Source organism: Chrysochloris asiatica, unplaced genomic scaffold, assembly GCF_000296735.1.
Source record: "Chrysochloris asiatica unplaced genomic scaffold, ChrAsi1.0 scaffold00347, whole genome shotgun sequence".
In the NCBI taxonomy this organism is placed as follows: domain Eukaryota; kingdom Metazoa; phylum Chordata; class Mammalia; order Afrosoricida; family Chrysochloridae; genus Chrysochloris; species Chrysochloris asiatica.
In genome coordinates this window covers 1,726,443-1,751,866 of record NW_006408865.1, presented here as the reverse complement: position 1 = coordinate 1,751,866, position 25,424 = coordinate 1,726,443, and the positions used below count along the sequence as shown (strand labels likewise).

The following is a 25,424-nucleotide window of genomic DNA, read 5'->3' as shown; positions in this document are numbered from 1 at the left end:
CTGAGCGTTTTCTTCCTTTTTGGTTTTCTGATTCCAAATGTGTTAAGCTTCCTAAAATGCCTGATTTCTGTCCAGAGAGTCATTTCTGTCCTAGAGATATATTGGCTCATTTGATCCTAAGTTCTAAAAAGTATATAAAACAAGTTGTCTTCAAGTTGATTCCAACTAATGGTGACCTCTAGTGTGTCAGAATCAAACTATGCTCCCAAGGGTTTTCAATGACTAATTTTTAGATGTAGAACACCAGACATTTCTTCTAAGATGCCTCTGGGTGGGCTTGAACCTTTCAATTATCAGCCAATGCATTAACCATCTGTACCATCCAGAGACTCCAAAAGAGTGTACAGACCTAGACGATGAAGTGGGTTTTCCATGCGCTGCTTGGAGGGCCCACCCTAGAGTCCAATAAAAAGGCAAAAGGTTAACAGATCTTGAGGAGCACCTGTCTTTCCCATCAGAAGCTCCAGGTAGTTTGTGTCCCTTTTATATTTGATGTCATTCTCCTGTGAGCCTGTGAGGATGAAAATAAGCAACACCACATCATCAGTCAGGCTGCTCCCAGCCCTAGGAGAAAAGATTTCAGGGCAAAGTTGTTAGCAGTCCCTAACCCGACAAAGCCTTGGCTCACTGCAGTTTGCCCAGTATGGTAGCTGCAGTGTCATGGGAAAGCGCATGAGGCTTGCAGTTAGAATTGTGGAATTCCAGCTGTGGTTCTACTACTTACTAGCTGCTTACTAGCTTTGAGCAAACCAATAGCCGTCACAGGGATGCAGCTCCCTCATCTATAAAATGGGAGCAATAAGAATAATAGCAAACTTCTGGGTTGTTGCTATGAGGATTAATTGAGATAGCCTGTGGATTTATTTTGCAAACTAACAAATCTCTTACAACTGTTAGGAGTGAGCATATAATGAAGAAATGGATTGCAGAGTCATATTATCTAGATTTAATTCTGGTGCTGTTTGACCTTGGGAAATCACCTCACCCCCCAGAACTTCCATGGAAGGGGTACTGAAACAAAACACTGACCCTCTACTGAGTTGTTAAGGAGCCCTGGTGAACAATGGTTCAGTGCTCAGTTGCTAGCAACAAGGTCGACCTTGAGAACCCCTCACCACTCTGTGGCAGAAAAAACTTGGAGATCTGTTCCCATAAAGATTCAAAATAAAAAATGTTGCCATCAAATCTATTCCAACTTACACTGACAGAGTTTCTATGAGCCCAAAAAGATTATAGTCTGGGAAACCCTATGGAAAGTTCTTCTCTGTCACATGGCAACACTATGAATTAGAATCAATTATAATGGCATACACAAAACAGAGTTGTTGAGATTATACTAGTTTCTTCTCTTCCTACTGTCTTCCCATTTGGGAAGATCATTCTCAGAAAGATCTTCCAAAGTTATACAGACACATTTCTCTGGCTCTTTCTCAACAACTCGGACCTGAAAATCTGATTCCCATCTCATGTGGCTCAGAGAAACTCTGCTACCACCTCAGCTAAGTTCCCTGGCTCCTACCCTCTGCCTTCTGGGATGCTGGCAGGAGGAGAAAAGGGGGAAACTAATCTTGAGAATTGAATGTCAGGATGCTTTTCTGGCCCCGTGCTCATATGATTAGCAGTCTATGCAAAAATTGCAGGTTCTTTAAAAATATTTTGTTTTGCTGTTCATCCAATTTCTTAATTAAGAAATTTTAAGGAATTTCTAAGCCAGATTCAGTAAAAAATAAAAAGAATTGAGAAGGCCACCAAATGCCCCAGGAAGCATTGCTCCCATCTGTCTGGTGTCCCTTCTCTGATAACCAGCAAAACCCTTTTCTTTTCCCACCGAAGTTGTTTCCCCACGCTTTTTTCCTTCTGGTTAATGAGCCAGCCTGAAAAGTCATTTGAACTGCAAAGTTGGAAGTTTAAGCTTACCAGCTTCTCTTTGAAAACCCTATACAGGGTCGCTATGGGTCAGAACCGACACGATGACTCTTAGCAACAACAACAGCAAATTTTTAGAGGTCATTCTAGACTTTGCCTTCTTTCTTACCATCACCAAAGTCATGTCCTAATCCTTCCTTTTCCTCTTTATTCTCACAGTTCCTACTTCAGCCCCGTATCATGTTTCATCTGGATTTGTGCAGTGGCCCCCAAAATAATTTTTGTATTATTAATTTGTTTCCAAAATAAAATTGAGACTGAATCCTACATTTGTTAAAACAAAGTAGCACATAGATCCTGATCCCTAGTGGGTGCTAAAGAAATGGTAACAATATAAATGGTTCAGAAAAGAAAGTTTCATTCAAAGTAAAAAGAATTTCATAGTAGCAAAGATCCCCAAAACTTGGTAATGAGCTCCTCATCACTGGAAGAATCCAAGCCTTGGCTGAATGATTTCTGTTAGAAGGTATAAAGGTGATTCAAACATCAAATGGGAGGTGAGAATAAATTATCTTTAAGTTTTCTTCTGAATAAATTGGAGAACTTCAGCCAGAAAAATTCAACTGAGAAGAACTAAAGCAAAACAAGGACTTTATTGAATCACATAAAAGATAAAGTCCAAGGTTTCAGACATGACTAGATCCAGGGCCTCAAAAACTATCACTGGAATCCCTATCTCTCTGTCCATGTTAGCATTTTGCACTAGCTTCCCTCCTGGGCCAACCCTCTCCATAGGATGCCAAGCATGAAGTTCAGCACCCTGGTGCCCCACAGGCATTGATTCAGTAACCCTGGTGGAAAGTGGGCTGCTGTTTCAGTGGTTACAACGGAGTTCTGGACATGAAGCTTCTTGGAAAAATCACTGTGGCTGAATGACATAATCCTCTGATTGGCCCATCCCATGATCAGATCTTCTAGGATTTCATGACCAGATATGAAAAAGATTTGTGCAGTGGCCCCAAGGAAGAATCAGTCTATTCAGAACAGATGTAGAGGGACTTTATGTTAAACAGACAGAAACAGTGGGCATCAGCCATACATTCCTAGCCTAGGATTGAATTATCTTCAATATTTATTATGTAATTATTTCTCCGTTTGTCCCTCTAGTTCAACACCCTAATGTGCATTCCTAGAGAATCAGCATTGGTGGTGGTGGTTATGTGCCATGGAGTTGGTTCCAACTCACAGTGATCTTGTATATGATTTCCAAGGCTGTAAATCTTAACAGGAGTAGAAAGCCTCATCTTTCTCCCCCTAAACCTAAACCACTGGTAGTTTTGAACTGCTGACCTTGAGATTAACAGCCCAACTTGTAACCACTACACTACCAGAACTCCTAACTCTATGTATACATGATCACCGTAAAATGCTAAATCCATTGTTATAATCATTGTTTCTACCCATTTCATTGAAGTTTCCCTCACCTCCACCAGCCCTCCACTCTAACAAATATGTCATTCTCCTCATGATGGTGTGTCCAAAGTGAGTGAGTTAAAGTCTTGAAATATAGTCTCTGATCCATTGGGTTCATTGACTCACTTTTGGAAGTAGTCTGTCTTAGTCTGGAAGTTTTGCTGAAACCTGTCCACCAAAACAGTCATTTAAGTAAATTCTGTTAAGGAGTAACATGATCAAGTTTGCATTTTTTACTGTGTGGTGTGGCTGGAGAGTAGAAAATAGGCGGGAGACTAGAAAAGCTAAAGGACAGAACACAAGTAAATTGAAAAACATCCTCTAGAAAAGATGTGATTTCTTGACGTAAGAAAGGTTTGGAATGGAAAAAAATGCCCTACTATGGTGGCTTGTGTATGGCTATGAATTGATATGAGGATGAACTTAATTCTCTGGTTTAATGATTGTTGTACTCTAATATATTGTGTTAGATTTTTAATCCTTAACATCCTCGTTTTAATCCTTAACTTCACTAAATAATAATTATTCCTATTTTGCAGGTGTAGAAACTCAGGTGCAACAAGGTCACACAACTAGAAATGATAATGGTAATATAAGCCTAAGTCTCAGCCCATGACCTTTTTCTACATATTATACCACTTCCTTGAGGACTCCAATATATGCTAAATCATAGTTTTTGCCACCAAAAATCAGATATTACGTCTAATTCTTTAAAAGAGGGCTGTCCCGGGAAATTTGGGATGCATAGCCACTTAGCGCTGTCAGGCTCCTGGGCATGCGCTTCTCACTGATGACCTTGGGCACTGCTCTGAGTATTGCGCCCAGCTGCTCTGCTGGTTAAAGGTGATAGAAGGATGAGCCACTTAACACCTGTGCTGTGTGGCTAAAACTGATTCTCACAGGCTGGTGGTAAGAAAAGGCTGCAAGCAAAAATCTTAGCTATGGCTCAGTGGAGCTGGATATAGTACAGACTCTGAATGCAGTTAACTTCAAAATCAAGTCCCTAGGTCTTAATTCAGGAGACTGGGGCAGAACATTCCTGGCAGATGGGCCTCAGTGTTTACATTTATTCCCCCTGGATGCCAAGCCTGCTTGCCTTCAGGAAGAAGTGTAAGTCTCTTCTACTTAACTCTGAGTTGTGTTAACTGGATGGATAGATCTGCAAATATGCTCACGGTTGACAGTCTATATGTTGTTGTGTATATTTCCACTCAAACGAAGGCATTTTTCCACAGCAAAGGAATGATCAGGCAATACAAACTAAAATCTGTGAGCACTGAATGTCTTTGTATGTTTTACTGGTCTCATTAATGACCAGCAAGCCCTGAGCACAAGGGAGAAGCACACTGTTTCCATGGAGGTCATATACCACCAAGAGCCAGACACCCCTGTTCCCCACTCAGTCCATCCTGATGCCTACGTCTTGTAGAGCTCCTTGATTCTGTTGCTTCCCTCTATCACCACATTCCAACTTCTTGTGAAATCTAAAACCCTGCTTTCTACATGTTGTTGGTAAAATGCTATAATTTGATTATTATAAATCCAGATTCATAGTGGTCCTATCACAATTGCTTACCTGAGAAATAGCTACTAGAAAATTGTTCACATGGTGGAAAAGATGTATTGGGGCTGTTTCCAGAACTTTTCTATGCCAGCCACATGGGCCATGTTTCACCCCACAGTATAAAACAGAAAGTGTGGATGTTGTCTGAAGTTATGACCTTAGAATTTGTCTTTCATAATTCTACATATGGATTACTTGATGACCATCCACATCTAGTACTTCCAACTAGCAGGAATCAGCTGAAAACAAATTCATACTGCTTGCCTTCACTTCTCTCCTGAACTCTAAAATTACATACTGTCTGTCTTCTGTACATTTTCACTCAGAAACTAAAACCCAACAGGTCCCAAGCTTTTTTCTTAATGTAACTCTGGTAGCGTAGTGGTTACGAATTGGGCTGGTAACCTCAAGGTCAGCAGTTTGAAACTACCAGCTGTTCCACGGGAGAAAGATGAGGCTTTCTGCTCCTGTAAAGATTTACAGCCTCAGAAACCCTAAGCAGGGTCGCTATGAGTTGGAACCGACTCCACGGCACATAATAATAATAAAAATAATAATAAACACTAACATGCCACATTGCACAGATTTACAAGCCTCAGAAACTCTGTGCAGGGTTGCTATGAGTCGTAACCAACACCATGGCACTTAACAACAACATTCAAAAAAAATACTAACCTAGTGCCAATTTGGAATGAGAAACTGGGCATAAATTGTTGCATGCAATTGAGTTGATTCTGATTCAATGGTGACTCCATATGACAAAGTAGAAATGTCCCGTGGGATTTTCTTGGCAGTGTGGCACTGTGGACTCATGTGTCAGACTGCAAAGTCATTTGAACTGCAAGGTCGGTGGCTCAAGTTTACCAGCTGCTCCTTGGAAGGCCCTATACAGGGTCGCTATGGGTCGGAATCAACTCAACGGCACTTAACAACAACAACAACAACCTTTGTGGAGATAGATTGCCAGACCTTACTCCCACAGAGTCACTACGTACGTTTGAGTGGCCAACCTTTCAGTCTGTGCCACCAAAGAACCTTAGATACAAATACAAACTCACAAGCAAGGTACTTGTCCTCATGAAGTCATGGGGAGAGTCATAACTAAACACAAAATTGCAAAGGGAATGACAAATGCAATATTCAAGGAGAGTGAAGTTAGTGTGAGAACAGAAGAGTGCTTCCTAGGACAGTTCAGGACGGGGGAAGTATAAACATTTTCCTGGTGAATGTTACTTACATGTTAGTTTAAATCCATAAGGATAAATTGGAGTTACCAGAGAGAGCTTGACAAGGTGGTGGTGATTGTTGTTAAATACCAAGGCATCGGTTCTGACTCATAGTGACCCTGCACAGGGTTTCCAAGGCTGTAAATCTTTATGGGAGCAGAACTTCTCATCTTTCTCCCACAGAACAGTTGGTAGTTTCGAACTGCTGACCTTGAGGTTAGCAGCCTGATTCGTAACCACTACGCTACCAGAGCTTTCGCAAGGTTAGCCTGTTTCTAATTTACCTTCCCATTGCTCAGCACCAAGCACAATGTTAGATCCCACACACAGTCAAAAAATCTTTGTATTATGAGTAAAAGTATTTTTATAATCCTTTGTGTAGGATAAGCACTGGACTGCTAACCATAAGGTTGGTGGTTCAAACCCAACCACTGCTTCTCATAAGCCATATACAGAGTCGTTATGAGTCAATACTGACTCAAATACACTTAACAATGATCTTTTATAAAATCACTAATATGCTGTAAAAATGACGGTATAGGTATCTGACCTCCTAGTCTAACTTCACAAGGGGAAGGAGAGAGAATCGTTATCAGCATCACCAGTGCAGAGCTCATTCCTATGAGACAGAAGTCAGACATAGCCCCACTCTCCAACCTTTCTACCAATTCTGACAGCAGCTGTCTCTCCTGTGGTGCGCTCTACTTCCCTTCTGGTTCACTAATTCATTGCAATGGCCACAAACAACTCACAGACCATCCGCACAGTTGTGGAGTTTGAATATTTGGTGGGTTTGAACTGCCAACCTTGTGGTTCACAGCTCAGTGTTGATCCTACAGTGCTACACTTGTTAAGTGCTGTCAAGTCAGTTTTGACTCATAGTGACCCTGTATACGGTTTCTAAGGAGTGGCGGGTGGGTTTGAACCACTGACCTTTTGATTAGCAGTCCAGTGCTTATCCTTCAGTGCTATACCAGGACTCCGTTAGGGGAGTACCAGGCTACAATTCAGGATGAAGAATGACTCAGGATACAGCTCTTTAGTCAGGACAGCTTCTCGGCCATGCTCACAGGCAGGTGTCTCTCTGGCCCTCAGCCCTTCAGCCTCTTTGACCAACCCAGCCTCTGCCTTGTCAAGCAAGTATTGCAGAGCTCTGTAGTTCAGCCAGTAAGTGCCTGTATATCCACCAGTATATCTCAGCCAGAGGCATTCAGAACTACTGTTCAGTGGGTTAGCTAGCTAACCTCACTATGTACCCAGAGACATCCCATTCCCCCAGGAAGCCTCTCTCCATGGGTTGGCATACCCACTATAACTACATTGCTCCATGGGCCAGGAAGTCCACTGCACCATCTAACACTGGTTTCCTGCTTCTGCTGCCGCCATTGCTCGGCTACTGCTTCCTGCTGTCTCACACCCATCTCCAGTGATAAAACTCTTACTCTGTCTCCTGGGTCTAGATGATGGTTCTAGTGCAGGGACCTCAGTTCCATGGAGGTATTCCACTCCCATCCTTTATTTGTGGTGGTAATGAGATCTTCCTTTCCACCTCTGGGATAGCTTATTTGTAGCAGAATAGCAAAACTGATCAATCCCCTCCTTAGGGTTCTATATGCTTTATTTGCATGAACTCACCCCTTACAAGGGTGCCATGTGCCTTATGTGTATTACTAACAAGCTGCACAATCATTTGGTGGGCCACAAGCACCTTATTTGCTGATATCCTACTCAATCATTTGAGGTGCTGGTGTGGCACTGTAGGATAAACACTGAACTGCTAACTGCAAGGTCTGCAGTTCAAACCCACCAGCTGCTCCTTGGAAACCCTATATAGGATTGCTGTAAGGCAGAACCAACTCTACAGCACTTGACAACAACCCAATCTTTTGGTGCGACTTTCAAGACCATAGCTAGAAATGTCATATATAAGTGATCCATTGCACCATGTATGGTAGGTACAAAGACTTGTTGCATGGTTCTCTTCAGCTAATAGGCACTTGTACACACATATTCACACAATTTAGAATGCAGACATTTATAAGATTCAATCTAAGTTATCGGTGGTGGTGATGGTGGTTATGTGCTGTGGAATGGCTCCAACCCATGGCATCCCAGTATAGGGCTTCCAAGGCTGTAAATCTTCACAGGAACTGAAATTCTCATCTTTCCCCTGCGGAACTACTGGTAGTTTTGAACTGCTGACCATGAGATTAGCAGTCTGACTTGTAAACACTATACTACCAGAGCTCCTTAAATTATCAGTACTTTAATATAAGAATCCAAAGCCTCTCCCGTACTTCCCCAACACCCTTTAATCCTATTTCTAGATGAGACTACCTCCCTTGCCTTTGTTTACTGATCTAAATTTGGAATTATAATTCTGAAGGACAGGTGCAGCTTCAAGTTAGTAAGTTCGTTTCATGTCTAAGAACACTGGTGGTGCAGTGATTCAAGCTCTTGAATGAAAATGAAAAGTTTGGTGGTTCATATCCTCCTTCTCCCAGGGAGAATGATTTGACTGCCTGCTGCCATAAAGACTTATAGCCTTGGAAACCCCAGGGAGCATCTCCACTCTGTCCTAGAGTCATTAGGAGTCAAAATCAACTCAACGACAGTGGATTTGGTTTCATTTTGGTAAAACCAAAAATACATATATATTTTTTTAAACCTTTTCTTGTTTTTAGTGATTTTCTAAAAGATTTTTTCTTTGTTTAAAAAAATGCTGAAAGCAAACTAACATCTGTAAGATCTTAAATCATGTAAAATGTAAGATAAACTAACACTGAGGCAAGAAATAACTTTTATTCTACTCAAAAACAATTCAATATAAAATTGGGTTGCTCCTCCAAGAATCTCAAAGCAGTTCTCTAAAGTATATAATTGTAGTTTGCTTGAGACCAAAGTCATAAATGAATTCGTATTACATCCTGAGTTCCATGGTTGATCCATGGAACCTGAACTTCCATGTCAGGCATCAAATTTAGTTGATTCTGCTGCAAGATGAAGGTCTGTCTTGTTGATCGTGTCTTCCTACAACAATCTTCAAGCTAGACTTGTCTAATTCCCCTATATAACTCTCAATAGAATCAGCAACCCTGTTGGCACTTTTCCCTGTTTTCCTAGAAATTTTACCAAAACATTGATTTCCTTCTTGGTTGAGATTACTGTCATTGAAGGTAATAAAAACCGATTCCTGTTTTATTACAGAATTCTTAGGCATTTTTTATCAAAGTACATATGCTGTGAACATAAATTTTTGTTAATTTTTTAAAAAATAAAAAATATAATTTAGCTAACATTTCTGTGATGTTTATCATGATGCTTAAAGACTACAGTTAAGGTTTTACATGGGGTATCAATTAGAGCTTAATGGGGAAAAACAGAACCAGTAGCTCCATATTAAGAAGTTTACTACAAGGAATTGGCTTACATGATTGCAGAGCTGGTTAAACAAGTCTTAAATCCGAATAACAAGACATTAAGAAGTGCAGGCTAGGAAGCTTGAGCATGGATTGAAGCAGTCAGGATTTCTTCAAGGAAACGTCAGTGTTGCTGTTAAAGTCTTTCACCTGGTTGAATCAGGTCTGTCCAGATTTTCTCGAATCCTCTCACTTGCAGTCAACAGATTATGAACTTTAATCCCATCTACAAAATACTTCCACAGCAATACCTAAATTAGTGTTTGATTGAATTACTAGGGACTTTAGTGTACTCAAGTTGACACCGCAAGAAGCATTGAGGCTCCAAAAGGTCAAGTAACTTTCTCAGGATCACACAACAATTAAGTGGAGTATCCATGACTAGAGTCCACAGTTGGGAGCTTAACTAATGTGTTTTTTATGTCCAAGCAAATGAATAAATTATTGCAATGTAATTCTATTTCCTCAAATCTTTGCAAAGTGCCTCGTATCACAATTTTATATGTCTCTTTGAAAAGTTATCACCATTTTTGGACTTGTGGGACTGCGATATTTATCTTCTGAATATTTTTTAATACAAAGGAAGAATGCAGGATGTAGGGGGAATCTCAAGATTACTGTGCTTCAATTGTTGAAAGGGTTGAATTATGTTTACTTGTACTAGAAAGAATGCTTTGATTTTATTGGGAAGGCAGAGACATTGGAAGCTGGCTGTATAAGAGTTTTTCCTCAGTGTCTCATTTTGCTAAGAACAGTGTATTACTACTATAACCAGGATATTAAAAATAAGATGTAGAGCCCCTTCAAGTAAAAGAACAAGAGCTTTTATGAACTTTTATATCTGTGTTTTAAATGATATAAATTGAAGTGGGATTTTTTTTTTTAGCAAAAAATAAAATATACTGAAGAAAAAACCTTCAGAAATGGAATATCCCAGGACACCATGGTATCCTGGTAAGAGTCTTGATCATGGACAGGGATTCATGGTTTTACCTATAATTAGGGTGGGTCCTTAGGCAAGTGATTTGACCTTCTGGGGCATCAATTTCCTTTTCTGTGAGAGGGTTTGAGTATATGATCTCTCATATGCTTTATGCTTTTGCTGAAACATAAAAATGTACTATTTTAACTCTGCATAGGAACTATTTTAGTACACAAAAGAGTAAAAAGTCTTTCCTTTGTGAATTATCTTACCCCGAGCCCATATGACATTACACTGATAAGATCCGAATGTTATTTCCAAATTTCACTAGTGCCATATTGAAGTTCATTTCCAGAACCACGGTACTCAGTGTATAAGCTGATTGTATAGGAGAAGGCATCAATATAGCCACCATGGACAGCGACTTTTGCTCTCAGTTCTCTTTTCCAAAAAGCTTTCACCCAGTGGAGTACAAATGTTGACAGAGCCTTCCATCATTCTCTGGAGGAAATATAGACACAAAGACAGTCTATAGATACCAAATGACACGAGTACAGAGAGGACTCAACATGATTAAAAAAAAAAAAAAAATGATCGTGTGTCTCCTTTCCAAAAAGCCTAACAAAGAACATCTCGTTAAGATAGTGGTGCTGTAGAATCAGCACTCGATTGCTCACCACAAAGTCAGCAGTTCAAACCCACCAGCTGCTCCTCTGAAACCCTACACAGGGTTACTATGAGTCAGAACTGACTCGACAGAACTTGACAGCAACAACAACATCATACAATAAGCACTGGACTGTGAATCACAAAGTCCACGGTTTGAGCCTACCAGACCCTCTGCAGGAGAAAGGATAAGGTTTTCTGTTCCCACAAAGATTTTTTTAATTCTGTGAAATCCTAAACAGGGTCACTATGAGTCTGCACCAACTCAGTGATACTTAACAACAACAACAACAACAACAACAACAAATATTGTGGCCATACTACCATGGACGTCACCCATAAAGAGAAGTGACCGAAGAACATCAAAGAAGCAGCAAGCTAAACCCTGCATCGTTCAGCAGACTATGGTGAGCCCAGGTAGAGATCTGGTCGGCCAGCAGTGAGGCAAGACCTGGGGACTCATAGGCTCAGAGTCAGTGACACATCCACAGAGGACTAGAGTGGAGACCGAAGCAACCAACTGATAAGAAGAGGGCGGACAAACGCAGGAACACCCACACCTGCAGATGATACCCACTTGCCATGGCTCCGATGATGGGATGAACAGAGCTCAACCCAAAGAAGATAGAAGAGGAAAAAAGCATCATCTAATACAATTTTATAAACTGGACATCCACCTATAAATGCAGTAGTTCAAAAGAGGAAATAAATCCTCCTCCAAGAATTATTCCAAGAGTAGATAGGGATGGCCATCTTTAACATCGACTAACCAAAATGGGAGAAGGGATACAAAGGTAAGAAGTGACTGGCTTACAAGCTTTCAAGAGGGAACCTAGATCCACATGGCGGGGAGGATGGTAGAGTCTCCAGTAAGTAGTATCCAACCTGTCTAGGAAGGGCAGATGAAAAGAAATACAGATGGGTCCCTTGGGAAGCAAAGGTGAATAATTGTTACCAGGACTGATTATGAGGACTGGAAATGTAGAGGTGGACATTTTATAGCAAGGAGGGGAGTGATTAACCTTTCAGTCTAGGAGCAGAGGGCCCTGGGACCATCAATGGAGAAGAGCGGAGAACGGGACCCCACCCAGAGGAGCAGTGAGGCCTGAGACTGAGACAGAGAGGATGATGTGAAGAGAGAGGATGAAGTGAAGAGATGGAGTGGCTGGGGACTAGGGATCCAGTGAGGAAGAGGTGCTGTGTGCTGAGAACCGTGAGGGGAGGGCGGGCAGGATTGCAGGGTATACCCTTTGGTTGGATGATGATGCATGGACGGGATGGTAACTATGGCAATGAGACGATGTATGATGGAATGAATGTAAAACTAATGTTACCCCATGTAAACTATCACACAATACACAATAAAACATTTTTTAAAAATTAAAATATTGTGGCCATAAAACCATATTCCTAAGAGAATGATGTTTTCGGATATGGCATTCTTCACAGTCATTTTAATGTTTAGGAAACCAACAAAGCAGTTAGTCTATCTCAAGTCACAAGTGTTTGGATTGCAGGGTGAGGACTAGAACTAAGTGGCCTGACTTCAGACCTACTGAAAGTTTGCTAGTCTCAAAGGACAGCTATCCTTTCATATCCCAGGTAAGTAGTCCAGTCAGGTTCATTCAAGCGTCTGGCAGTTGAGAAGGCAGGTCATGTTCAATCTGTTTCACATTCTCTAAATGGAAAATGTAAAATCAAAACAGCTTCATCGATTTCTTATCTAAGTAGAAAAATGGTTCCCTACAATTAAGTGTTCATATTCTAGAGCCTGCTTTTACCCACTAACCATATGCCATCCTGTTGGTTCTGACTTCTGGTGAGACAGTATATTGCAGAATAGAACTGTGTCTCAGAAGCTTTTCAAGGTTGTGAACTTTGGGCAGCAGATCATCAAGCCTTGCTTCTGAGGTGACTCTGGCTAGGTATAAACTACCAATGTTTTGGAGTAATAGTTGAGTGTCTTACTTTTTATGCCACTCAGAACTCCTTGGAGCCTGCTAGGTGTAGGTTAATATCCTGACCCTAAATCTTCTTAGCAGGGTATCTTCTAAAATGCTATTACTTCACAAAGCAGACAGTGACATGAGGTCAGACAAAACAGTGGACATTTAGGTTTCTTGTTTGGGGTGGGGGGAACATTATTCTGCAATTACCAATTGTAAACTTCTCACAGCTTTTAAAAATATTATCACCAGTAAAGTGAAGATTGTACTAAAGCCTACCTTATAGAGTTGTGAGATTTCAATGAGATGTTGTTGTTGTATAGGGCTTCGGAGGAGTGGCTGGTGAGTTAATGCCTGACAAATCATAAGTACCCAGTAAAGGTTACCGATTACAAAAATTGGTTCACATTTTTAGTATCTACAGTTTTGCAGTTAATTTTTTTTCTTTTTTCTTTAAGGTGATGAATGCATTCTAATAAACTTTCTTCCAACACCATAACTCAAATCCATCCATTCTTCTATGGTGTTGGAGGAGAATATTAAAAGTACCACAGAGTGCCAAAAGAACAAACCAATCTGTGTTGGAAGAAGTACAGGCAGAATGCTTCTTGGATGAGGGTGGTGAGACTTTGTCTCTTATCATTCAGGCATATTATCAGGAGGGACCAGTGCCTAGGGAAGGACATCATGCTTGGTAAAGAGGAGGGTCGGTGAAAAAGAGGAAGACCCCCAACAAGATGGATTGGCACAGTAGCAGCAGCACGGGCTCAGGCATTGCAAAGATTGTGAGGTTGGCACAGGCTCAGGCAGTGTTTTGTTCTGTTGTGCATAGGGAGGCTATGAGTCAGTACCCACTTGGTGGCACCTAACAACAACATTAAACTTTAGGAAGTGAAGTGACTATATCCTAACAACGGGATTGCTTAATAGTACTGATTGGAGTATTTCATAATGCTATGTTGTTCTTGTTGTTAGGTGCCGTGGAGTTAGTTCTGACTCATAGTGGCCACCCAATGTTATAACAGAACTAAACACTGCGTGGTCCTGTATGATGGTCCCACATGTTATTTCTGAGTCCATTGTTGCAGCCACTGTATCAATCCATCTTGTTCAAGTGTGTGTGTGTGGTGGGGTGATTCTTCTTTTTCACTATCCCTCTACTTTACCAAACATCATGACCTTTTCCAGGGCCTGATAACATATCCAATGTACATGAGATGAAGTCTTGCCATTTCACTTCTATGGAACATTCTGGCTTTCAAGACATTTTATGGCACATTCTGGCTTCCAAGACATTTGTTCTTATGGTGTTCCGTGGTACTTCTAAAAATCCTTTGCCAACATCATAATTCAAATTCACCAATTTGGCTCTGGTCTTCCACTTTCATATGCAAATGAAGTAATTAAAAATACCATGGCTTGAGTGAAACACACCTTAGTCTTCAAAGTGACCTCTTTGTTCTTTAACACTCCAAAGAGATCTTTTGCAGCAGTTTTGCCCAACACAATGTCATTTGATTTCTTGACTGCTGCTTCCATGAGCATTGATCTAGATCCAAGTAAAATAAAATCCTTGATAGCTTCAACCTTTTCTCTCTTTGGCCTTATGTTGTTTACTGTTTATATAGCACTGTACATTTCCTTAAATTAGCTTCATTCCAACCTGTTTCACAAACTGCTAAGGTACTTTTCAGAAGGTAACTACTGTTCCCTTGTTTTTAGATGTTGGTTTCATCTGAGACAAAGTGGTTTTCTTACATATGGTCCAATTGAGGCTTTAGGGGCCCACTTACACATTTCAGTTGAAAGTAGAAATGCCAAAGAACTAAAGTGGGTTGTCAGCTATGTAATGCAAGTGTCATGCTTTTAAGTAGTAGTAGTTGTTGTTGTTAAGTGCCATAGAGTCAGTTCCAACTCATAGCTACTCTGTATAGGGCTTCCGATGAGCGGCTGTTGAGTTTGAACCACCAACTTTGCGGTCCAGTGCTTATCCCACAGCACCACACCAGGCTGTTGCTAGGCTACAATTAAGGAGTCCTGGTAGTACAGTGGTTAAAGTGCTTGGCTGCTAACTGAAAACCAGCCACTAGTAGGAAGCAAGATGTGACCGACCGTGAGAGAAAGATGTGGCAATCTGCTTTGTAAACATTGTTATTGTTAAGTGCCATCGAGTCAGTGCGACCATAGCGACCCTGTATAGGGTTTCTGAGGAGCAACTGGTGAGCTTGAACTGCCAACCTTGTGGTTTAAATGGACTTTGCAGTCCAGTGCATTAACTCACAGCACCACACTAGGACTCCTTGTAAATATTACAGCCTTGGAAACCCTATGGGCACTTGTACTGTATCCTAAAGAATCTCTCTGAGTCCGAAACGACTCCTTGATTTATTGTTCGTTTTGAGGGAGGGTTTAAACCACAATTGTGTTTATTTAAGGAAAGAAAAAGATTTTTTAAAATGGGGGTGGAAAACCTTGTCCTTTAAGGTCAGATGTACCTCAGTTAATTGGTATAATTTTAGGAGAAAGCTTTACCAAAGTAAATTTGAACAGTATTTCTAAGAGTACAGTGGTAACTTTGGTGAAAACGGTGTATGTGTGTGTGTGTTAGTTTGAACCATATCAAAATCTGAACTCTGACCCTCCCAAGTGTCCCGTGGGCCTGATCATAACCCTCTGAAAGCCTCTGGAATGCTAAATTCCACAGAATGGGACTATCAGTCCACACCAAGTGAGGATCTCAGTTTGGTTCGTGGGAGAAACCCAAGTCCTGTCTTCTCCCCTCTGCCTCCTCCTCTTTTCCCAGTGTGGTGGTGGCTGCCACCGCTGCTGCCGCTGCCGAGCTGATCACCTGGCGTCTGCGGAGCTGCAGCGTTACTGCCGCTGCGGTGGCCTCTAGGAGTGCGAGGAGGCGGCAGCGGAGAGCGAGATATCCATAGTAACAGAAGATGCTCCCGGCGCCGAACATGAACGAGTGCGGGAGCAGAAAGCCCCTGCTCCCCGCCAGCTCACAGAGCTAGGCGCCCTGCAGCCCCCGTGCGCCCTGCCCCTGCCCGGGTCCATGGCGCTCTCGCAGTTAGGGTCCGCCTGAGTGGTAAGCAAGCCCTCCCCAGCTCCCCGAGCCTTTTCTGCAACTAAGCTGACACCTCCCACCCGCCCTAACCACCCACCCCCGGGAAACCGCAGCAGAACAATGGAGAGCGCCAGGAGCAGCCCAGGAGACAGCGCTCGGGGGAGGACTCTGCGCCGCCGCCGCCTGGGCTAACGCGCGCTGCGTGGGGCTGAGCGCAGGCGAGGGCGCGCGGCAGGGGGCGCGTTCCGGCTCACGGGGACCAGGGGGCGGGCCGGGGACGCGCGCGCGGGCGCAGGAAGCCGAAGGGGAGAGTAGAGCGCTCGGCGCAACGCGGCGTGGTTAGGCTCGGCGCCTCTCCCGCCCCTCCGCGGCGCGCTCGCCCTCGCCTCTCCGTTCGCATTCGCTGGGGGCGCCCAGAAAGATGCACAGAGGCAACGGCTAGGGGAGCGGAGCGGAGCTTCCAGCCACATGTCCGCGTCCTCGGGGGCCGGAGCCCGCCAGCCCTCGCGGATCCCGGCTCGCTGCCAGCCCGCTACCGCTACAGTCTCTTGTGCTGAGCAGCTCGGGTGAGTAGCAGCGCGGCGCGGTGGCGGGCAGCGCGGGGCACAGCTGCCTCCTCTGTCCACAGCACACACTCTATAACGCGCGGTTCCGAGGAATGGTGTTGAACTGGGTCAGAAAAAAGGGGAAGCGGAGTCCAAAAATCTGACCAGGCTGCGGAAAATGTAGCCGGGTCATATGTTGCCGCCTAGGCTAGCGATCTTCACTGTGTGGCTTTTCTGTTTTTAAAAACCTGTTTTGATTATTACTCACCCCTCCCTCCCGTGTTGGGGCGCATTTTACATTTTCTTTTCTCATCATTCAGGCTCCTTGGAGTTGGCTGCGTTCCATTGCTCTGTGTTTCCAAATGGTTTGACTTTCATGAGTAGATCTTCTCCAAAGGTCATTTGTCTTATGAAAAATCCACTCCGTTGCCCCATGTAATTTCCAGGTGCTCTTTGGATCCCCTGTAAGGAGTAGCAGGAAGAATGGGCGCTGGAAAGGTTGGTGTGGAGTGTGCTCCTGCTCTCGTATTGATACGTTGATGAACCGAGGAACCGGTGGGGGGAAGTAGGCATGGACTTTCCAGTGCTATACCTTGGAGAGCTTTAACAGAGCTAGAGCGGCAGCAGAGGCTGCAATTTGCAGCTTTCGTGAAGATTGGGTCAGCATTTCCATTGAAATCCCAGATTCCATGGCTTGCCACTTGGATGTAATTTTACTCCAAACTGAAACTTGCCAAAGCCAAACAAGATCTTGTTTTATAAGGAGCTGACACTGCCGAATCCTTTCCTAGCCCATTAAAATTTGTAAACATGAGCCACTGAAACAGTCATCTCAGGAAGGTTTCGCAGTCTGAGAGACTGGCCAGAAGGCGAGTCATTGCTGCAGTTATCATTGTTCGTCTTGCAGCGACTTAGACATTAGTTTTAGAAGACTAGAAATCCAATCCCTGTGCTGCATTTGTGCACTGAACATGTTTTATCAGTAAATAGTGAACTTTGGGGTCCTTAAGATTTCTTAAATCTTGTTAGGATGCTGCTGTGCTAACTTCTCTAGCTGGAAAGACAAAACTAGGGGAGCTAGGGTTGGAATTGCAACATAAGGAATTTAGGTTCAACTGAAGACTTGACTGACAAGATACAAAAATTCTCTTCTTTGGGAATTTTTACAGTAGGGTAGATTCAGCTTGGCATTCGTTTCTGGAAAGGAAGAGGAGAGTAGATTTTAAAAACCCCTCAGAGATCCCTTGCACCCCTGAGTTCTTTGTACTCAGCCTGATGATCTTGTGTTGTTGTGGGTGGTATCTGAGTTATTTGAGTCCACTGTGTTGACGACTCAGTAACAAAATATACTAATGATTTTGTTTGAGCATTGTTTCATGGTAAAGACTTCTGTACAAGTGTCCTTTCTGTCCTGTCAATCATGAGTAGCTCTTGGTGTGATGGCAGTGGCTGTCTTGGACTCTGGTGGAAGAGGAATGGAGTAACTTGGATACAGAGGAGGTTAAAGCAAATGCTGCTACCTAGGAGACTTAGTAACCGTGTCATACAAGAGCATTGTTACAAAGGATGTTTTTCTTGTTTGCTTTCATCTTGAGAAAGGCAGGGGGGGGGGGGGGGGAGTAGGATGTTGAAAAAAGGAAGTAAAGAAACCAGTGCTCCTTTTTCAAGGATAAGAACTTAATACTGCAGTTGCTAATTGCCAGAACTTAATTTTACTAGATTGCAGTTACTTTGCCTTCTGCACCCTTGCTCTTTTGGTAGAAACAGTTTTGTTTTTTGTTTTTTTGTTGGGGGGTGGGGTAATGATTTCAGTGACAGAGAAGTGACAATAGATCCATGCATCAGTAATGGGCGTTTGGCATCCTTGTGTGGTGCTGTAGGATAAGCACTGGACTATCCACACTATTATAGTTGCACCAAGAGGAACCCAGAGAGAGAGGCACAGAGAGAAAGCAAGAGAGGGTAAAGAGTGCTTTGCCTCTAATCAGAGAGTAAATACTCATTAAAATAATTTTAAAATATATATGCAACATGGTACAATATTTAATAAGATATTTTGAGGTTAATTTAAAAGAAAAAACTTTCAGTGCTTTTTTGTCAGCAATGTGTAAAATGTTAATTACTGAATAGTGTTAACAATCTAGAAGTTTTCATGTGTGACCAGAAATGGTTACATGAACTTAAGTCTGATATATTTCCTGTCAATTTCAGCATATCTGCACATTTGTTATGAAATGGCTTTCTTTTTTTTTTTTTTAGGAAATGGCTTTCTTGAAAATAGAAAAGGCATTTCTAATTATTTCTAATCTTATTCTATTTTAAATATTGGCAGTTGTTTTCTAGTTTATTATCTGGTCATTCTTACTGCATCATGCATAGAATAAGCCTTTTCGAACACCATGTGTTGTAAAGTCGTTTTATCCCTTCTGGGCTTGGAAACAGTCATGTTCTCTCAGTATTATATTGAAGTGAGTACTTTAGTATTGCCAGTGTTTCCAGCATTGGTGGAATTTGTAGAAACAATAGGTAGAGTTTTTTGATGTCCCTATTTCTGACCAGACGCTGGTGTCAACATATGTCAGAGTAATAGCCATCAAACCAGCTAAGTCCCAGGAGGAATGAACAATTAGCAACATTAATTAGAAGATCTGCTTGATTAAAGTCATTAATGGTCATGTGCAAGCCATTTGCATTGCCATAGATCTGTTTGACTTTTACACACTGTGGATTTTATAGTTGTAACTCAAACATGGTTAGCATTTTCAAATGCCAATACCAGTGATCCATGCGAAAGGTCTTCCATAGGCCAGAGGTAATTAACAGAAATATGAACAGAATCCAAATGTATCCATTGACTTATCTAGTTTTCCTTTCATGGACAGTAGCCTGTAATAAAGCTTAGATGTTAGCTTTGAATTTAATAGCAGTGTGAATCAGTAAACCTTGGGGAAATTGTTGTATGTATATATTAATAGTTGGTTTCTTTAAAATGGTTGTTTTCAAAATGCTGTACTGTCAATATATTTAACAGTTTGCTTGAGAAAGAACATTTGCATTAGTGTATTTATCTTCCCACATTAACTGTCAATAATGCATTGTTCCAGAAATCTATTTTTATGTAGATGTAATTTTCATGTAAAAATTAACCTTTCTTCTAATTCTAGTGTGAACTGAAAACCATTCCTGTTCATCTGCTTTTTGCTTTCTCTTCATGCAATCATAAGGTGGTTTTTTTTTATATTAAGGCAAAAATATGACCTAAACTGAGTCATGCATTTTCTTTTAAAAAGCTATGAGATGGCTCAGTGATTACCAGCTTGGCTACTAACTGAAAGACTGGCAGTTCAAACCCACAAGGTGGCTCCACTGGAGAACAGGACTGATGATCTGCTCCTTCAAAGATTACAGCCTAGGAAAGCCAATGGGCAGTTCTACTCTGTCCTCTGGGTCACTATGAGTCCAGCTCGACTCAACTGCACATAACACCACCACCACCAGATGAAACTCCAAGATTGATTCTGTAAAATTCTTTACGTTTGACTAGTATCTCTTGATTCTGATATTTATAAAGCCAAGCTTAACTGGTAGTTTGTTAAGTAGGAACAGGAGATCAAAACGAAATTTGAACGGGAAGAAGCAAAGGTCTGTTCCACTCGGTTAACGAAATCCTCTATAGTGATTTGTTTTTTATAAACCAAATCTCTCAAAACAGAGTTGGTCTGTAGGTGACTTTTATGAATACTTCTTTTTGAAGTTTGTAACTATATTGAAACTGGGGCCTCCTGGTATGATGCTGTAGGATAAACACAAGACTGTTAAACGCATGGTCAGTAGTTCAGATCTATGAGCTGCTCCTTGGAAACCCTGTACAGGGTCATTTTGAGTTGGAACCAACTCAATGGCACTTAACCATAACAGATACATACCAAAACTTCTGGCCTCAGAGAACAAGCCACAAGAACATGCACTGATGACTATATTGAGATTTTCTTAGATACCCAAGTTTCCCATGTGTGGCACCCCTTTCACTGCAGACTGGAGCCTCTGAGCCACATGGAACACTTCACTGGAATCAGTGGGAACCACTCGCGTGAATCTCAACATCAGTGCTTGGCTGTGTGTTTGAAGGATTCTTGGTTGTATAACTCTAGTGACATTCGGCAGGGTTAGGTTTTCTGGCCTTTTTAAAACCAAAACTCTTGGCATGAGAAAATTATATTTTAGGTGTATTTGAGCATAATGTCATTTCTTAAGCATGTTTCAATTAGTTTAGTATTTATACGCACACCCAAAGACATATATATGTATATACCCAGCAGCTTTATGATCTGTTTTGGTTTTAATTAAGGCTATAGAGTGACTTGCCCATAGTTGTAACTGCAACAGGTGGTATGTTTTGCATTGTGTGGCATTTCATTTCTCTATACTTAGAAGTCAAGGCCATGTTGTAGTTATTTTTCTAGAAATACAAAATGTAATTATAAAAATAAGCTGCTTCTCTTTGACTCCATGATCTCCTTCTCCAGAAGAACTTGCAGACTGTATGCAGTATCTCTTGGTGCCTGATACATTTCTTTCTGTCTTAGCTGTCAACTGAGTGTAAAAATAATTGGTTCCACTTGTTTTCCTGTAGTGTAGTTTTCCCTCCAGAATGGAAGGTCTGGAATTGCCTCCTAAGTATCTCCCAGGATGGTTGGTACTCTTGATGTAAATGATGCTTTCTATTGTACCCTACTGGTAGATTAATCATTTAAAAAAAAAAAATCATGCCAAACCAAATTTGGGACAAAGCCTCAAATTTGAAATATATAGTCCCTCCCAAGTTTCAGCAACATTTACACACTGGTTCTCCCTCCTTTCACTCACCATGAACTAGCTACTCCAAACAGAAAATAAGATGTCTTAGAAGATGAAATGTCTTAGTAACTAGCAGAAGAAACTTTTCTCCCCACTTTCATCTCCTGATCACTTATTACCAGCTACTTCTTTCCCCCTTATTCTTTGTTCTTAGCTCAGTTTTGTTTCACATCAAATGTCCTCTTTAATGACTCGTAGTGTGGCGCTGTAAGATCACCACTAGGCTGTGAACTACAAAGGTTGATAGTTCAAACCCACCAACTGCTCCTCGGAAATCCTCTACAGGGTCACTGTGAGTCAGAACCAACTTGACCACACTAAACAACAACAAATTCTTAGAGGCTGGAATGGTGAGACTTCATCTTTACCAAGCATCATGGAGAAGGACATGATGCTTGGTAAAGTTGAGGATCAGCGAAAAAGAAGACCCCCAGTGAGATGGATTGTAACACAGTGGCAACATTAGTGGACTCAAACGTAGCACTAGTTGTGGTGATGGCACAGGACCTGGTAGGTTTTGGTTACCACGAGTTGGAACCAACTCAACAGCACCGAACGAGGTTCTTAGTTCTTTTCCTCCTAATACCTCAGGAAAATTGTTGTACTCTTTCATCTTTTTACAGTTTTGAATCAAACATTGACCTAAGTCATAACACATACGCCTTCCGTGTGGTGCTAGTGAAATGTGTATTATTAGAGGTAAGAGGTATGCATTTTAAAGTGACGTTAAACTCAGAACCAGAAACTTCTATAATCCTTGAAAATATTTTACAGACCCAGGCCTTCAGAATATCTACAAAAGTCTTCACCAGTATATTCCCATATGAGAAATTACCAGTAAGACTTTGTTCTAAAAATACCAAAATTAACAGGTGCTGGTAAAACATAAAGTTTTTGTAGTAACTCTGGTAGTGTAGTGGTTACGAATTGGGCTGTGAACCGCAAGGTCAGCAGTTCGAAACTACCAGCTGTTCCACGGGAGAAGGATGAGGCTCTCTGCTCCCGTAAAGATTTCCAGCCTCGAGAACCCTGTACAGAGTCACTATGAATCGGAACCGACTCCACGGCACATAACCACCGACCACCACCATTTATCTTTAGTTTTTTTCTTAATAATAATTTGTCATGTTGATTTTCTAGTATTTTTGTTGCATATTTACAGAATTATAGTCTATTATGAGTACAGTAGTCATTTGTGGTCTAACCTTGGTATTTAGTCATTATTTCTACAGTGGCTTATTTGAAAAAAAAAAAAACAGAAACATTCTGAACCCTAGATAATTGATATAAAAGACAACTTTGCAAACAAAAACCTTTCTAGGCTAAGAAAAAATATTTTTATGTATCGATTCATTTTAGAGATCTTTTTTGAAGGTCTCCTGTCTTCCAGGGCTGGAGATAGATGGTGAACAAGACAAGGTCCCTGTCTTATAGAGCAAATATGTATTGGGAAAGAGCTGATAGAAAACAAGGACATAATCAATGAAGAAGGTAATTTCGGATAATGAATGAAGAGTCTATTAGTTCTGTGTGAGAATGGTTTTAACAATCAGCAGGATACTGATTTTTAAAAGTTGTTCAGAGGAGGTCTCTCAAAGTAAGTGTCCCTTAAACAGAGAGACCTGAATGATGTTAGAGAACCAGCCATGCAGAGATGCTGGGGCAGGGAGCATTCCAGACAAAGGGATCACACAGCAGGTGTCAAAGCCCTAGAGGTAGCAGGGACATGTGCAGTGAGTTCTGGGAACACAGAGCAGTTTGGTCTGTCTAGAATCTGATCAACACAGGTCATCCTTACCATTGATAGCACAGACTTTGGGGTTTTCTCTAAAATCATTGTGAAGCCAGTGGGGAATTCACAACAAGAGTGTGATCACTTTGCCTATGAGATTACTGCTCTGGATGCCTGTGAAGAATGGATACAGGGCACCACACCGAAGACTATTAACGAAATGATGGGGATTTGGACGAGAAGACTGGTATTAAAAGAAGAGATTGGGAGTCAGAATTGATTTCAAATGTTTGAAAATATTTTATTAATTTTAAAAACAAAGGAAACTTCAATTCGGGAAACAATGGTGGTGTTGTTTTTAAGTACCATAGAGTTGATTCCAACTCATAGTAACTTTATATAGGGTTTCCAAGGAGCAGCTTGGTGGGTTTGAACTGCTGACCATTTGGTTCTCAGTCTAGTGCTGATCCTACAGCACCACACCACGATGCCCCAGTTTGATATAGTTATAACTAACTCCAAACCCCTGAGAGAACTATTAATAAAAGTCACTTACAGACTAAGTCTATTTTGAATATCCATAATTCTCACTATCTAGAATGGCATGTTTTAAGGAAAAAAAGTTCTATTATTTTTTTAAATGTTGACATATGGTTATTGTAAATAATTCAAGCAGTGCACATGGTGCAAAGATGTAATTATTTTTATTTACCCTAAATCTCACCACCCAGAATTAACCATCTTTAATAGTAAGCCAACAGCATTCAGGAGTCCTGGTGTAGCATGGTGGGATAAGCAGTAGTCTGCTAACCATAGGTCAACTGTTTAAACCCATCAGCCGCTCCTTGGACATCCTACACAGGGTCACTAATGAATTGGAACTGACTCGACTGCACTTAACAACAACAACATCATTCAAAATGTCTTTCTATGCATATCTACCAACGTATTGATAAATGGCTGCTTTTATAAACAGAAATACTTTTATACCAATGGAATCATTCTGGAGATATTATTTTTACATGGAAAGTAGTTTATTGTTTTCATTACATTTAACAGTATGAAAAGGAAAATAAAGAGAAGCCAAATAATTTTTGAGTTTCAAATATTTCCTTTCTACGAAAGATATTTCCTAAACGATCTCACCATATGGTTAAGAAACATGATTATAATAAAAAAAAAATTTTATAAGGGATTGGAGCAAGGTCATAAAAGTTGGGTCCCATCTTTAAGAAAATTGAGTATATATTTTTCACATTTTATAAAAATATGAGCATGTGAATGCATTATTGTACCCTCTTCCACTGCATGGGTAAAATCAAACCACCCAGAAAGTTTTAAACCTTGAAACTTAAGTTTATTTATTTTCACAGTAAATGCACCTCAGAGCTGGAGTCATTGTGCACTTTCAACTGCACATACTAGTTTAGGCTCTTCAGACTGATTCCTTGCAATGAAAGACAGTCCTGCCACAATATCGCCATCTCTTCTTTCCCCTTCTCACAATTTTATGAGTTAATTTTATATGGACTATATTTGTAACATTCACATGTTACTCAGCAATCATATCACTATAGTTATTTAGTTTCAATTCTTGTATCAAAATGGATTGACTGCTTCCCAGTCTTTTAGTATAGCTTCCTAGTTTCTAGGTCTGTATTTTCATTCACTTGTTGACTTGTTAGATTTCATTGTCAACTGCTTTCTGTTCATATTTTCAAGAAAGATTTATGGCTACTATATTTCTTAGGTTGTGTTTTGTTTTAATATTTGAAGCTATACTTTTGTTTTTAAATTGAAAGCTGTCACGGTTGAGTGCAATATTCTTTGTTGATGTTGTTAAGTGTCGTCGAGTCTGTACTAACCCATAGCAAACTTGTGTAGAGTTTCCAAGGAGCGGCTGGTGAACTTGAACCACTGACCTTGCAGTTCAAACCCACTTTGCAGTCCAGCCCATTAACCCACAGCAACACACCAGGACTCTGATCCTCTACCCTACCAAACATGATATCCTTCTCCAGCGACTGATCCCTCCTGACAATATGTCAAAAGTATGAGAGACGAAGTTTGGCCATCCTGGCCTCCAAGGAGCACTCTGGCTGCACTTCTTCCAACACAGATCTGTTGGTTCATTTGGC

The 25,424-nt window shown here is 41.2% G+C and overlaps 1 protein-coding gene across 10 annotated transcripts in view; it reads left to right on the top strand.

The window, feature by feature from the left end:
• ANKS1B (ankyrin repeat and sterile alpha motif domain containing 1B) overlaps nt 1-25,424 on the top strand; it is a 671,108-nt gene that overhangs the window by 435,555 nt on the left and 210,129 nt on the right. For 3 of the 10 annotated variants that reach the window (XM_006875948.1, XM_006875946.1, XM_006875947.1), the window contains exon 1: nt 16,426-16,718. The exons of the other annotated variants lie outside the window; for them this stretch is intronic. The gene's annotated coding sequence lies outside the window, so the exon portion shown is untranslated. Of the gene's footprint in view, nt 1-16,425; nt 16,719-25,424 lie in introns of those variants that run through there. 10 annotated transcript variants of the gene reach the window in all.